This window comes from Neophocaena asiaeorientalis, unplaced genomic scaffold (assembly GCF_003031525.2).
Source record: "Neophocaena asiaeorientalis asiaeorientalis breed wild unplaced genomic scaffold, Neophocaena_asiaeorientalis_V1.1 scaffold400, whole genome shotgun sequence".
In the NCBI taxonomy this organism is placed as follows: domain Eukaryota; kingdom Metazoa; phylum Chordata; class Mammalia; order Artiodactyla; family Phocoenidae; genus Neophocaena; species Neophocaena asiaeorientalis.
In genome coordinates, this window is record NW_020175089.1 from 4,178,707 (window position 1) to 4,195,893 (window position 17,187).

Sequence of the window (17,187 nt, forward strand, 5' to 3'; positions counted from 1 at the left end):
TTGCCTTGGCCACTGAGATGTTGGTGGACGAGACGCAAGCTAATGATAAAAGTGTTTGCATTGATGGGAAATTGGTTCAAGATGGTGGAATAGAAGGATGTGTGCTCACTCCCTCTTGCAAGAGCACTAGAATCACAACTAACTGCTGAAAAATCATCGATAGGAAGACCCTGGAACTCACCAAAAAAGATATCCCACATCCAAATACAAAGTAGAAACCACAATGAGATGGTAGGAGGGGCACAATCACAATAAAATCAAATCCCATAACCACTGAGTAGGTCACTTACAAACTGAAGAACAATTATAACACAGAAGTCCACCCACTGGAGTGAAGGTTCTGAGCCTCACGTGAGGCTTCCCAATCTGGGGTTCCGGAAATGGGAGGAGGAATCCCCAGAGGATCATTCTTTGAAGGCTAGCGGGATTTGATTGCACGACTTTGACAAGACTGGGGAAAACAGAGACTCCACTTTTGGAGGGGACACACAAAGTAGTGTGCGCATCAGGAAGCAGGGGGAAGGAACAGTGACCCAATAGGAGGCTGAACCAGACCTACCAGATAGTATTGGAGGGACTCCTGCAGAGGTGGGGGTGTTTGTGGTTCACTGTGGGGACAAGGACACTGGCAGCAGAAGCTCTGGGAAGTATTCTTGGAATGAGCCCTCCCAGAGTCCACCATTAGCCCCACCAAAGAGCCTGTAGCCTCCAGTGCTGAGTCGCCTCAGGCAAAAAACAAACAGGGAGGGAACTCAGCCCCACCCATTAGCAGAAAGCAGATTAAAGTTTTACTGAGCTCTGCCCACCAAAGCAACATTCAGCTCTACCCACCACCAGTCCCTCCCATCAGGAAACTTGCACAAGCCTCTTAGATAGCCTCACCCACCAGAGGGCAGACGGCAGAAGCAAGAAGAACTACAATCCTGCAATCCTGTGGAACAAAAACCACATTCACAGAAAGACAGACAAAATGAAAAGGCAGAGGGCTATGTACCAAATGAAGGAACAAGATAAAACCCCAGAAAAACAACAAATGAAGTGGAGATAGGCAACCTTTCAGGAAAAGAATTCAGATTAATGATAGTGAAGATGATCCAGGATTTCAGAAAAAGAATGGAGGCAAAGATTGAGAAGATGGGAGAAATGTTTAACAAAGACCAAGAAGAATTAAAGAACAAACAAACAAAGATGAACAATACAATAACTGAAATGAAAAATACACTAGAAGGAATAAATAGCAGAATAACTGAGGCAGAAGAATGGATAAGTGACCTGGAAGACAGAATGGGGGAATTCACTGTCTTGGAACAGGATAAAGAAAAAAGAATGAAAAGAAATGAAGACAGCCTAAGAGACCTCTGGGGCAACATTAAATGCACCAGCATTCTCATTATAGGGGTCCCAGAAGGAGCAGAGAGAGAGAAAGGACCCAAGAAAATATTTGAAGAGATTATAGTTGAAAACTTCCCTAACATGGGAAAGGAAATACCACCCAAGTCTGGGAAAGGCAGAGAGTTCCAGGCAGGATAAACCCAAAGAGAAACATGCCAAGACACATAGTAATCAAACTGGCAAAAATTAAAGACAAAGAAAACTTACTGAAAGCAACAAGGGAGAAACGACAAATAACATACAAGGGAACTCCGTAAGGTTAACAGCTGATTTCTCAGCAGAAACTATACAACCCAGAAGGGAGTGGCATGATATATTTAAAGATATGAACAGGAAAAACCTACAACCAAAATTACTGTACCCAGCAAGGACCTCATTCAGATTCAATGGAGAAATCAAAAGCTTTACAGATAACCAAAAGCTAAGAGAATTCAGCAACACCAAACCAGCTCTACAACAAATGCTAAAGGAACTTCTCTAAGTGGGAAACACAAGAAAAGAAAAGGACCTACATAAACAAGCCCCCCAAAATTAATAAAATGCTAATAGGAATATACATATTGATAATTACCTTAAACGTGAATGGATTAAAATGCTCCAACCAAAAGACACAGGCTTGCTGAATAGATAAGAAAAACAAGACCAATCTCTATGCTGTCTACAAGTGACCCACTTCAGACCTAGGGACACAAACAGACTGAAAGTGACAGGATGGAAAAAGATATTCCATGTAAATGGAAATCAAAAGAAAGCTGGTAGAGCAACACTCATATAAGATAAAATAGACTTTAAAATAAAGAATGTTACAAGAGACAAGGTAGGACACTACATAATGATCAAGGGATTAATCCAAGAAGAAGATATAACAATTATAATTATATATGCACCCAACATAGGAGTACTTCAATATATAAGACAAATGCTAACAGCTCTAAAAGAGGAAATCGACAGTAACACAGTAATAGTAACGGACTTTAAAACCTCACCAAAACCAATGGAGAGATCATCCAGAGAGGAAATTAATAAGGAAACACAAGCTTTAAATGACACAATAGACCATATAGATTTAATTGATATTTATAGGACATTCCATCTGAAAACAGCAGATTACACTTTCTTCTCAAGTGCACATGGAACATTCTCCAGGATAGATCTCATCTTGGGTCACAAATCAAAACTTGGTAAATTTAAGAAAATTGAAATCATATCAGGCATCTTTTCTGACCAAAACACTCTGAGATTGGCATAGAATTATAGGGGGAAAAACGTAAAAAACACAAACACATGGAGGCTAAACAATACATTACTAAATAACCAAGAGATCACTGAAGAAATCAAAGAGGAAATCAAAAAATACCTAGAGACAAATGACAATGAAAACACGATGATCCAAAACCTATGGGATGCAGCAAAAGCAGTTGTAAGAGGGAAGTTTACAGCAATACAATCCTACCTCAATAAACAAGAAAAATCTCAAATAAACAATCTAACCTTACACCTAAAGGAACTAGAGAAAGACGAACAACAACAACAATAAAACCCAAAGTTAGTAGAAGGAAAGAAATCATAAAGATCAGAGCAGAAATAAATGAAATAGAAACAAAGAAAACAATAGCAAAGATTAATAAAACTAAAAGCTGGTTGTTTGAGAAGACAAACAAAATTGATAAACCTTTAGCCAGACTCATCAAGTAAAAGAGAGAGAGGACTCAAATCAATAAAATTAGAAATGAAAAAAGAGAGTTTACAACAGACAACACAGAAACACAAAGCATCATAAGAGCAACTCTATGCCAATACAATGGACAACCTAGAAGAAATGGACAAATTCTGAGAAAGGTATAACCTTCCAAGACTGAATCAGGAAGAAATAGAAAATATGAACAGACCAATCATAAGTAATGAAATTGAAACTGTGATTAAAAGTCTTCCAACAAGGACTTCCGTGGTGGAGCAGTAGTTGAGAGTCCACCTGCCAATGCAGGGGACACAGGTTCGTGCCCCAGTCTGGGAAGATCCCACATGCCGCCAAGCAGCTGGGCCCGTGAGCCATGGCCGCTGAACCTGTGTGTCCAGAGCCTGTGCTCCACAACGGGAGAGGCCACAAGAGTGAGAGGCCCATGTACTGCAAAAAAGAAAAAACAACACATTAAACGGATCATACACCATGATCAAGTGAGATTTATCCCAGGGATGCAAGGATTCTTCAATATATGCAAATCAATCAATGTGATACACCATATTAACAAATTGAAGAATAAAATCCATATGATCAACTCAATAGATGCAGAGAAAGCTTTTGACAAAATTCAACACCAATTTATGATAAAAACTCTCCAGAAAGTGGGCATAGAGGGAACCTACCTCAACATAATAAAGGCCATATACAACAAATCCACAGCCAACATCATTCTCAATGGTGAAAAACTGAAAGCATTCCCTCTAAGATCAGGAACAAGACAAGGATGTCCACTCTCACCACTATTATCCAACATAGTTCTGGAAGTCCTAGCCACGGCAATCAGAGATGAAAAAGAAACAAAAGGAATACAAATTGGAAAAGAAGAAGTAAAACTGGCACTGTTTGCAGATGGCATGATACTATACATAGAGAATCCTAAAGATGTCACCAGAAAACTACTAGAGCTAATCAATGAATTTGGTAAGGTTGCAGGATAAAAAATTAATGCACAGAAACCTCTTGCATTCCTATAAGCTAACAATGAAAATCAGAAAGAGAAATTAAGGAAACAATCCCATTCACCATTACAACAAAAAGTAAAAATACCTAGGAATAAAACCACCTAAGGAGGTAAAAGATCTGTACTCAGAAAACCCTAAGACACTGATGAAAGAAATCAAAGGTGACACAAATGGAGAGACACATCATGTTCTTGGATTGGAAGAATCGATATTGTCAAAATGACTATATTACCCAAAGCTATCTACAGATTCAATGCAATCCCTATCAAACTACCAATGGCATTTTTTACAGAACTAGAATAAAAAAATCTTAAAATCTGTATGGAGACACAAAAGACCCCAAATAGCCAAAGCAATCTTCAGGGAAAGAAAATGGAGTTGGAAGAATCAGACTCTCTGACTTCAGACTAAAATACAAAGCTACAATAATCAAGACAATATGGTACTTGCACAAAAACAGAAATATAGATCAATGGAAGAGGATAGAAAGCCCAGAGATAAACCCACGCACATATGGCCAACTAATCTATGCCAAAGAAGGCAAGGATATACAATGGAGAAAAGACAGTCTCTTCAATAAGTGCTGCTGGGAAAACTGGACAGCTACAGGTAAAAGAATGAATTTAGAACACTCCCTAGCACCATACACAAAAATAAACTCAAAATGGATTAAAGACCTAAATGTAAGACACTATAAAACTCTTAGAGGAAAATATAGGAAGAACACTCTTTGACACAAATCACAGCAAGATCTTTTTTGACCCAGCTCCTAGAGTAATGGAAATAAAAATAAAAATAAAGAAATGGGACCTAATGAAGCTTAAAACTTTTGCACAGCAAAGGAAACTATAAGCAAGATGAAAAGGCAACCCTCAGAATGGGAGAAAATATTTGCAAACAAATCAATGGATAAAAGATTAATCTCCAAAATATAGAAACAGCTCATGCAGCTCAATATTAAGAAAACAAACAACCCAATCAAAAAAATGGGCAGAAGACCTAAATAGACATTTCTCCAAAAAAGACATACAGATGGCCAAGAAGCACATGAAAAGATGCTCAGCATCACTAATCATTAGAGAAACGCAAGTCAAAACCACAATGAGGTATCACCTCACACCAGTTAGAATGAGCATCACCAGAAAGTCTACAAACAACAAATGCTGGAGAGGGTGTGGAGAAAAGGGAACCCTCCTGCACTGTTGGTGGGAATGTAAATTGATACTGTCACTCGGGAGAACAGTATGGAGGTTCCTTAAAAAGCTAAAAATAGAATTACAATATGACCCAGCAATCCCACTACTGGGCATATACCCAGAGAAAACCATAATTCAAAATGACACTTGCACCCCAATGTTCTTTGCAGCACTGTTTACAATAGCCAGGACATGGATGCAGCCTAAATACCCATCAACAGATGAATGGATAAAGAAGATGTGGTACATATATACAATGGATTATTAGCCATAAAAAGGAACAAAATTGGGTCATTTGTAGAGACGTGGATGGACCTAGAGACTGTCATACAGAGTGAAGTAAGTCTGAAAGAGAAAAACAAATATTGTATATTAATGCATATATGTGGAATCTAGAAAAATGATACAGATGAACCAGTTTGCAAGGCAGAGACACAGATGTAGAGAAAAAACATATGGACCCCAAGGGGGAAAAGCGGGGTGGGGGTGGTGGTGGGGGTGGTGGTTGTGGGATGAATTGGGAGATTGGGATTGACATGTATACACTAATATGTATAAAATAAATTAATATGAACCTGCTGTATTAAAAAAATTAAAAATTAAATTAAAAATAAATAAAAGTGTTTGCATGGTTAGGCTTGCTCTCGTGCTCCTGTCTTTTGCCTTGTGAAGAGGATGCTTCAGAAGACACTGGTCCTAGGAGAATGGGAGACACATGAAGTAGGCCTGGACCAAAACCACAAACCAGCTGACCCGGCTCAAAACCCAACCAACCCCTAGAGGTATGGTGAGAAATAACTGCTGATAGTTGTATGCTACTGAATTTGGGATTGTTAGTTATACAATACAACTGGGCAATAGTTAAGTAGAACAGACACATGGTGTAAAAATACAAATATTTTCAAGAACATGTAAAACTACTTACTAAATTTTTTGAGCATACAAAAAATTGTAAAAAAAAAAAGTCTATAAAGAAAAGCAAATGATCACTAAACAAAATTCAAGATAGTGATTACCTGTAGGGTGAAGGAGATATGATTGTTGGCGGCACACAGAAAACCTCAAAACTAATGCCTGGGGGCTCATCAGCAGCCTCAGCCAGACTCTGGACTTAAGGCCCTGTCTGGCACAACTCTGCATGGCCCTGCAGTGCTCAGAATCAAATCTGCCTCTGCAAGTCTTCTTAATATGTGGTCCAATGATCTCAAAAAGTCCCTGGAAATACACGCACCCTTGTGTGAGGAGAGGATGCATTGTAATTATCTAGATGACCATCTTAGACCTTAAAGAAGTCAATAGCCACCTCTCCAAAGCAACCTATCAAGAAGGTCAGGAAGATGTCAGAATAAAAGCTCACCAAATTCCATTTTGTTCCCAGAAGCCCAAGGTGGCATGGAGGTACCTTAGGGTGATGCTGCCCTTGGGAATGACAAGGGTTAAGATGACTTGTGCCCCCACCACCATTCACATGTGGAAGCTCTGACTCTCACTGTTATGGTATTTGGAGAGCCTTTGGGAGGGGATTAGGTTTAGATGAAGTCATGATGGTGGAGCCCTCATGATGGAATTAGTGCCCTTATAAGAAAAGACAGCTTCCTCTCTCTCTCTGTCTCCATCATAAGTATACAATGAGAAGGAGGTGGCTATCTTCAAGACAGGAAGAAATTCCTCACCAGAAACTGAACCCTACTGAACCTTGATCTTAGACTTTCCAGGCTCTAGAACAGTGAGAAATAAATTAATACTGTTTAAACCATTCAGCCTATGGTATTTTGTTATAGCAGAGTGAGCAGACTAAAACACCTTTTTCCCTATGTGTGCTGAAAGTTAGGGAACTGCACTTCTTTCCCCCAATGCCCTATAATTGATACGTTGAGCAGCCAATTAGTTTTGATTAGGCATTGTGGATCTCAGTAATTAATCCAAATAGATTTAAGATGTTTCAAATAATTTGGAAGCATCTATTTTATTAATAATAGCTCTCATTTTCTGAGGCTCTGTTAAGGATTTAGTAGGGCTTATCTTGCTTAGTCTTTACAATCACCCTATGAAGTGGTATAACCATTTAACAGATGAGGAAACTGAGTTTCAGAGAGGTGAAGTGATTTTTCCCAAGTTGACCAAGTTAGGGAGAACTAGAGCCAAGATAAGATTCAAGACTGTTGGCTTCAAAGACTCTGCTATACTCTGCTCTCTTTTTGCATAGAAACGAGATGTCAATTGCAAACGACTGTGACTTGCTCCCTGAGCAAATGAATCCCTTTAAGGAGAGAGACTGGTATTCCTTACCAAACACATTCTGTTTCAGCCTTATCCCAGCTCCCCACCCCCACCTGAAAAACTTGGGTTAAAGTGCTTGAACTCCATCTCAAGTTCAACCCAGAGTTGAACTTGGCCCTTAGTTCTTTCTGTTTTTATAAATTTTATTTATTTATAGTTATTTTTGGCTGTGTTGCGTCTTTGTTGCTGTGTGTGGGCTATCTCTAGGTGCAGCGAGTGGGGGCTACTCTTTGTTGTGCTGCGTGGGCTTTTCATTGCAGTGGCTTCCCTTGTTGCAGAGCACGGGCTCTAGGCATGTGGGCTTCCGTAGTTGTGGCACATGGGCTCTAGAACGCAGGCTCAGTAGTTGTGGCACACGGGCTTAGTTGCTCCGCGGCATGTGGGATCTTCCCGGACCAGGGCTTGAATCCGTGTCCCCTGCATTGGCAGGTGGATTCTTAGCCACTGCACCACCAGGAAAGTCCCTGGCCCTTAGTTCTTTTTCTGATCTTGCTACAGCTGTGGCATTATTTATCCAGGAAGGTGTGAACACAGGCTGCAGCAGGAGGAGAGTCAGTGGATCTTTGTACACAACTTGGCAAGCTCTACATGTGAACACATACACAGCTCAGCCTGGGTGAAGGGTGGAGGGTTGCAGGCCACAGTAGGGTATTGCCCAAAGGCCCTGCAAGCCTTGGGGAATTGTAGTACCCAGCACGTGCTCTCAAACTTAGGTGCCTTATTAGTTATTGTTTTCTTTGTAACAAATTATCTCAAACTTTGTGGTTTAAAACAACTGCCATGTGTTATCTCTCACAGTTTATTGGGTCAGAAGCCAAACCTGTGGGTCAGGGCACAATGAGGACAGTTTGTCTCTGCTCCACAATGTCTGAGGCCTCAGCCAGAAGGGTTGAAGGCTGGGCTTTGGGATCAGCTGAAGGCTCAGTCACTTATATGCCTGGCGGTTGATTCTTGCTGACATCTTAGCTGTGTCTCTTAGCTGGAACACTCACACAGGGCCTCTCTATGTAGTCTGGGCTCCCTCACAACATGGTGGCTTTCAAAGGTGAGCAAAGAGAGAGGGAGAGCACAAGGGCACCAAAACGCACCAGGCAGAAACTGTATCCTCTTGATGAGCTAACCTTGGAAGTCACATAGGATCACTTCCACTGCACTTCACAGCTTGGAAAAACCATAGAACTCATCCAGATTCAAGGGGAGGGGATCTAGAACCCCATCTCATGAGGGAAGAGTGTCAGTCACATCACAAGAAAAGCAGGTGGCCTGGAATAAAAGTATAGATCTGGCCATCTTTGGAAAATACTATCTGCCCCAGTCGTGTAGTGAATCCCCATGCCAGAGTGTAGGAGTGCAGGTCTCAGGCCAAAGACTTGACAGCCTGATTCAGTCAACGGATTGGAGGCTGGGAACGTGTACTTTTACAATGGGTTCTAATGTGGATGAACCTTAAGAATCACTGCCAGAGGGGTTGAGGACTTGGGCTCTGGAGTCAAATCCCACTTTGGGAACTTTCCTAGACAAGTCACTTCACCTTCGTTAGCCTCCTTATCTGCAAAGTAAGTATCCTAATATATACATTGTAGGTTTAGTTTAATGATTAAAATAGCTTGTGTATTTAAAGGGCTTATTGGAGTGCCCTGTATGTAGTAAGAGCTCAATAGATGGTATTACTGTTGTTATCATTGTTTTAAATTTTTTTTACATTTTTATTGGAATATAATTGTTTTACAATGATGTGTTAGCTTCTGCTGTATAACAAAGTGAATCAGTTATACATACACATATATCCCCATATCTCTTCCCTCTTGCGTCTCCCTTCCAGCCTCCTTATCACACCTTTCTACTTGGTCACCACCGAGCTCATCTCCCTGTTTTAGGCGACTGCATCCCACTAGCTATCTATTTTACATTTGGTATTGTGTATATGTCTACATATACACTACCACTCTCTCACTTTGTCCCAGCTTACCTGTCTCCCTCCCCGTGTCCTCAAGTCCATTCTCTAGTAGGTCTGCGTCTTTATTCCTGCCTTGCCCCAGGTTCTTCATGACCATTTTTTTCTTTCTTAGATTCCATATATATGTGTTAGCATACGGTATTTGTTTTTCTCTTTCTGCCTTACTTCACTCTGTATGACAGACTCTAGGTCCATCTACCTCATTACAAATAACTCAATTTCGTTTCATTTTATGGCTGAGCAATATTCCACTGTATATATGTGCCTCAGCTTCTTTAATCATTCATCTGTCGATGGGCACTTAGGTTGCTTCCATGTCCTGGCTATTGTAAATAGAGCTGCAATGAACATTGTGGCACATGACTCCTCTTGAATTATGGATTTCTCAGGGTATATGCCCAGTAGTGGGATTGCTGGGTCATATATTAGTTCTATTTTTAGTTTTTTAAGGAATCTAGATACTGTTCTCCAGAGTGGCTATATCAATTTACATTCCCACCAACAGTGCAAGAGTGATCCCTTTTCTCCACACCCTCTCCAGCATTTATTTTTGGTAGATTTTATGATGATGGCCATTCTGACTGGTGTGAGATGATATTGCATTATAGTTTTGATTGGCATTTCTCTAATGATTAATGATGTTGAACATTTTTTCATGTGTTTGTTGGCAAGCTGTATATCTTCTTTAGAGAAATGTCTATTTAAGTCTTCTGCCCATTTTTGGATTGGGTTTTTTGTTTTTTTGATATTGAGCTGCATGAGCTGCTTGTATATTTTTGAGATTAATCCTTTGTCAGTTGCTTCATTTGCAAATATCTTCTCCCATTCTGAGGGCTGTCTTTTCATCTTGCTTATGGTTTCCTTTGCTGTACAAAAGCTTTTAAGTTTCATTAGGTCTCATTTGTTTATTTTTCTTTTTATTTCCATTTCTCTAGGAGGTGGGTCAAAAAGGATCTTGCTGTGATTTAAGTCATAGAGTGTTCTGCCTATGGTTTCCTCTAAGAGTTTGTTAGTGTTTGGCCTTACATTTAGGTCTTTAATCCATTTTGAGCTTATTTTTGTGTATGGTGTTAGGGAGTGCTCTAATTTCATTCTTTTACGTGTAGTTGTCCAGTTTTCCCAGCACCACTTATTGAAGAGGCTGTCTTTTCTCCACTGTATATTCTTGCCTCCTTTATCAAAGATAAGGTGACCATATGTGTGTGGGTTTATCTCTGGGCTTTCTATCCTGTTCCATTGATCTATATTTCTGTTTTTGGGTCAGTACCATACTGTCTTGATTATTCTAGCTTTGTAGTATAGTCTGAACTCCAGGAACCTGATTACTCCAACTCCGTTTTTCTATCTCAAGATTGCTTTGGTTTTTCGGGGTCTTTTGTGTTTCCATGCAAATTGTGAAATTTTTTGTTCTAGTTCTGTGAAAAATGCCAGTGGTAGTTTGATAGGGATTGCATTGAATCTGTAGATTGTTTTGGGTAGTAGAGTCATTTTCACAATGTTGATTCTTCCAATCAAAGAACATGGTATATCTCTCCATCTATTTGTATCATCTTTAATTTCTTTCATCAGTGTCTTATCATTTTCTGCCTACAGGTCTTTTGTCTACTTAGTTAGGTTTATTCCTACCTAAGGAATAGTGGTAGGAATGGTAAATGGGAATGTTTTTGTTGCAATGGTAAATGGGAGTGTTTCCTTAATTTCACTTTCACATATTTCATCATTAGTGTATAGGAATGCAAGAGATTTCTGTGCATCAATTTTGTATCCTGCTACTTTACCAAGTTCACTGATTAGCTGTAGTAGTTTTCTGGTAGCATCTTTTGGATTCTCTATGTATAGTATCATGTCATCTGCAAACAGTGACAGGTTTACTTCTTCTTTTCCAATTTGGATTCCTTTTATTTATTTTTCTTCACTGATTTCTGTGGCTAAAACGTCCAAAACTATGTTGAAGAATAGGGGTGAGAGTGGGCAACCTTGTCTTGTTCCTGATCTTAGTGGAAATGGTTTCAGATTTTTACCACTGAGGACAATGTTAGCTGTGGGTGTGTCATATATGTCCTTTATTATATTGAAGTAAGTTCCCTCTATGCCTACTTTCTGGAGAGTTTTTAGCATAAATACATGTTGAATTTTGTCGAAATGGTTTTTCTCCTTCAGTTTGTTAAAATGGTGTATCACATTGATTGACCTGCACATATTGAAGAATCCTTGCATTCCTGGGATAAACCCCACTTGATCATGGTGTATGATCCTTTTAATGTGCTGTTGGCTTCTGTTTGCTAGTATTTTGTTGAGGATTTTTGCATCTATGTTCATCAGTGATATTGGTCTGTAGTTTTTTTTGTGTGACATCTTTGGTTTTGGTATCAGGGCGGTGGTGGCCTTGTAGAATGAGTTTGGGAGTGTTCTTCCCTCTGCTATATTTAGAAAGAGTTTGAGAAGGATAGGTGTTAGCTCTTCTCTAAATGTTTGATAGAATTCGCCTGTGAAACCATCTGGTCCTGAGCTTTTGTTTGTTGGAAGATTTTTAATCACAGTTTCAATTTCAGTGCTTGTGATTGGTCTGTTCATATTTTCTATTTCTTCCTGGTTCAGTCTCAGAAAGATGTGTATTCCTAAGAATTTGTCCATTTCTTCCATGTTTTCCAATTTATTGGCATATAGTTGCTTGTAGTAATCTTTTATGATCCTTTGTATTTCTGCAGCATCAGTTGTTACTTCTCCTTCTTCATTTCTAATTCTGTTGATTTGAGTCTTCTCCCTTTTTTTCCTGATGAGTCTGACTAATGGTTTATCAAATTGTTTATCTTCTTAAAGAACCAGCTTTCAGTTTTATTGATCTTTGCTATCGTTTCCTTCATTTCTTTTTCATTTCTTTTTGATCTGATCTTTATGATTTCTTTTCGTCTGTTAACTTTAGGGGTTTTTTGTTCTTCTTTCTCTAATTGCTTTAGGTGTAAGGTTAGCTTGTTTATTTGAAATGTTTCTTATCTGTTAAGGTAGGATTGTATTGCTATAAACTTCCCTTTTAGAACTGCTTTGGCTGCATCCCATAGGTTTTGGGTCATCTTGTTTTCATTGTCATTTGGTTTTAGGTATTTTTTTATTTCCTCTTTGATTTCTTCAGTGATCTCTGGGCTATTAAGTAGTGTATTGTTTAGCTTCCATGCGTTTATATTTTTTCCTGATTTTTTCCTGTAATGGATATCTAGTCTCATAACGTTGTTATCAGAAAAGATACTTGATATGATTTCGATTTTCTTAAATTTACCAAGGCCTGATTTGTGACCTAAGATGAGATCTATCCTGGAGAATGTTCCATGAGCACTTGAGAAGAAAGTGTTTTCTGTTGTTTTGGGATGGAATGTCTGATAAATATCAATTAAGTCTATCTTGTTTAATGTATCATTTAAAGCTTGTGTTTCCTTTTTTATTATCATTTTGGATGATCTGTCCCTTGGTGAAGGTGGGGTGTTAAAGTCCCCTACTATGATTGTGTTACTGTCTGTTTCCCCGTTTATGGCTGTTAATATTTGCCATATGTATTGAGGTGCTCCTATGTTGGGTGCATAAATATTTACAATTGTTGTATCTTCTTCTTGAATTGATCCCTTGATCATTATGTAGTGTCCTTCTTTGTCACTTGTAATAGTCTTTGTTTTAAAGTCTATTTTGTCTGATATGAGAATTGCTACTCCAGCGTTCTTTTGATTTCCATTTGCATGGAATATCTTTTTCTATCTCCTCACTTTCAGTCTGTATGTGTCCCTAGGTCTGAAGTGGGTCTCTTGTCGACAGCATATGTACAGGTCTTGTTTTTGTAGCCATTCAGCCAGTCTATGTCTTTTGGCTGGAGCATTTAATCCATTTATATTTCAGGTTATTATCAATATGCATGTTCCTATTACCATTTTCTTAATTCTTTTGGGTTTGTTACTGTGGTGTTTTCCTGCTCTTGTGTTTGCTGCCTAGAGAAGTTCCTTTAGCATTTGTTGTAAAGCTGGTTTGGTAGTGCTGAATTCTCTTAGCTTTTGCTTGTCTGTAAAGGTTTTAATTCCTCCATCAAATCTGAATGAGATCCTTGCTGGGTAGAGTAATCTTGCTTGTAGGTTTTTCTCCTTCATCACTTTAAATATGTCCTGCCACTCCCTTCTGGCTTGCAGAGTTTCTGTTGAAATATCAGCTGTTAACCTTATGGGGATTCACTTGTGTGTTATTTGTTGTTCTTCCTTTGCAGCTTTTAATATTTTTTCTTTGTATTTAATTTTTGACAGTTTGATTAATATGTGTCCTGGCATGTTTCTCCTTGGATTTATCCTGTATGGGACTCTCTATGCTTCCTGGACTTGATTCACTATTTCCTTTCCCATATTAGGGAAGTTTTCAACTATAATCTCTTCAAATATTTTTTCAGTCCCTTTCTTTTTCTCTTCTTCTTCTGGGTCCCCTATAATTCGAATGTTGGTGCATTTAATGTTGTCCCAGAGGTCTCTGAGACTGTCCTCAATTCTTTTCATTCTTTTTTCATTATTCTGCTCTGCAGTAGTTATTTCCACTATTTTATCTTCCAGGTCACTTATCCGTTCTTCTGCCTCAGTTATTCTGCTATTGATCCTTTCCAGAGAATTTTTAATTTCATTTATTGTGTTGTCCATCACTGTTTGTTTGCTCTTTAGATCTTTTAGACCCTTGTTAAACGTTTCTTGTATTTTTTCCATTCTATTTCCATGATTTTGGACCATCTTTGCTATCATTATTCTGAATTCTTTTTCAGGTAGACTGCCTATTTCCTCTTCATTTGGAGATCTCTTGGAGATTTTTGCCGTTTGATGTTACATGGAGCTGGGAGGTCTCTTGTGGACCAGTGTCCTGAACTTGGCTCTCCCACCTCAGTGGCACAGCCCTGACGCCTGGCTGGAGCACCAAGAGCCTGTCATCCACACGGCTCAGAATAAAAGGGGAAAGAAAAAGAGAAAGAAAGGAAGAAGAAAATAAAATAAAGTAAAGTAAAATAAAATAAAGTTATTAAAATAAAAAGTAATTATTAAACAAAAGAATTTTTTTGGTAGAATATATGTTTTCAAAGTAAAAACAAAAAAAGAAAAGAAAAGAAAAAGGACAGATGGAACCCTAGGATAAATGGTAAAAGCAAAGCTATACAGACAAAATCACACACAGAATCATACACATACACACTCACATAAAGAGAAAAAGGGGAAATATATATATATATATATATCATTGTTCTCAAAGTCCACCTCCTCAATTTGGGATGATTTGTTGTCTATTCAGGTATTCCACAGATGCAGGATACATCAAGTTGATTGTGGAGATTTATCCGCTCCTCCTGAGGCTGCTGGAAGATATTTCTCTTTCTCTTCTTTGTTCGCACAGCTCCTGGGGTTCAGCTTTGGATTTGGCCCCGCCTCTGCGTGTTGGTCACCTAAGGGCATCTGTTCTTCGCTCAGACAGGATGGGGTTAAAGGAGCAACTGATTCGGGGGCTCTGGCTCAGTCAGGCCGTGGGGAGGGAGGGGTATGGATGCAGGGTGAGCCTGTCGGCGGCAGAGGCCGGCATGACGTTGCACCAGCCTGAGGCGCGCCATGCATTCTCCCGGGGAAGTTGTCCCTGGATCATGGGACCCTGACAGTGGGGCTGCACAGGTTCCTGGGAGGGGAGGTGTGGAGAGTGACCCGTGCTTGCACACAGGCTTCTTGGTGGTGGCAGCAGCAGCCTTATCATCCCATGCCTGTCTCTGAGGTCCGCGCTGATAGCTGCGGCTCGTGCCCGTCTCTGTAGCTCCTTTATCGGTGCTCTTAATCCCCTCTCCTCGCACACCAGGAAACAAAGAGGCAAGAAAAAGTCTCTTGCGTCTTCGGCAGTTCCAGACCTTTTCCCGGAGTCCCTCCCAGCTAGCCATGGCACACTAGCCCCCTTCAGGCTATGTTCACGCAGACAACCCCAGTCCTCTCCCTGGGATCTGACCTCTGAAACCGAAGCCTCAGCTCCCATCCCCCACCTGTCTCGGTGGGTGAGTAGACAAGCCTCTCGGGCTGGTGAGTGGTGGTCCGCACCGATCCTCTGTGCGGGAATCTTTCCGCTTTTTCCTCTGCACTCCTGTTGCTGCGCTCTCCTCTGCGGTTCCGAAGCTCCCCCCCCTCCGCCCCACACAGTCTCCACCCGCGAAGGGGCTTCCTAGTGTGTGGGAACCTTCCCTCCTTCACAGCTCCTTCCCACGGGTGCAGGTCTCGTCCCTATTCTCTTGTCTCTGTTTATTCTTTTCTCTTTTGCCCTACCCAGGTACGTGGGGGAGTTTCTTGCCTTTTGGGAGGTCTGAGGTCTTCTGCCAGTGTTCAGTAGGTGTTCTGTAAGAGTTGTTCCACATGTAGATGTATTTCTGATGTATTTGTGGGGAGGAAGGTGATCTCCACGTCTTACTCTTCTGCCATCTTGAAGCTCCTCTATCATTGTTTCTAAAGTATGAAAACAGACTGACCTGGAAATCAGAGCACTGATAGACTACCTTAGAGTTCTCAGAGAATGCCAAGCCTCCATCAGATATGCGTTTACAGCAGAAAGGTCAAGCTGCTTGGGTGACAGGGAGAGGGTGGCATGGCTGCCAGAGGATCCCTGAAACTGAGAGGACACAGAGCTTGCTTACAGACCCCTCAGCTGGCAGGTGGCAGATTCAGGTAAAACCCTGGAAGCCTGGGATCCACATCTATGTTCTGTTGCTGGTCTCCTTCCCTCTAGAACCCAGCTGGCCTCAAGTTCATTCTCCTTGAGTGACACCCATGGCTGGCTTCCTTGCTCACCTGGGGGAGCAGAAAGTCTGAAAGCTGCAGGCAGACACTGAGGGCATGAGGGGCAGCTCCTGTCTGTGGGAGGACGGTGGGGTGTGCCCCCCAGGCACGCACATGGGGCTCCTGAAGGAACCACAGTACCAGGAGAGCTGGTGCCTTGTCACAGAAACCAGTGTGGAAAGGAGGTATTTGTTTATGGAATCTTTGCAAAGATACTTTTCATCATGCCACTCTCTGGCTCCCTAATCCTCAGTAGCTCCCCTGTGCCTTAAGAAAACCATCTTTAGGTCTCATAAAAGACAAATATGCCTAAGCCCTGGAATCCAGGTAAAATAAGCCAAGTGTCCTCCTTTGAACTTCCCCCAAGCACTCCAGTCTTTGCTCCCAGCTTCTCCCCACCATCCTTCTTGCCTAGATGCAAGAAGATTCTCCAAGAGTAACCCTGTCTATAGGCCCGATTTGATCTACAGGAAAGGCCCTTTTTTGTCTCCCTTCCAGGATTTTTCTGTCAGGCTGCCTTAGATTTTTCTAATTTCCTTCAGCTCCTGTTCAAGAACCGTTTCCACCTATTGGTCCACACAGTGCCAATCTGTACACAGGCCAATGCAGGATTCAAGCATCCTGCTGTTCAACAGCCGAGTGGAGGACGTGAGCAGTGGGCAGCGAGAAGGAACCACAGGAGACATGGAGGGCAAGACAGGAGAAGGCTGTTGGAAGAGGCCTAGGGACCGGCCCAACCCTCTCCTGGAAAGTGGACATTTTGGGTAGTGGTGATTTGGAGAGTTATTGGGTCTGGGTGAGTGAGGAGGGAGGGAAAGAGAGTAAGGCCCGGAGGAGGGGAAACCGGGAGGGA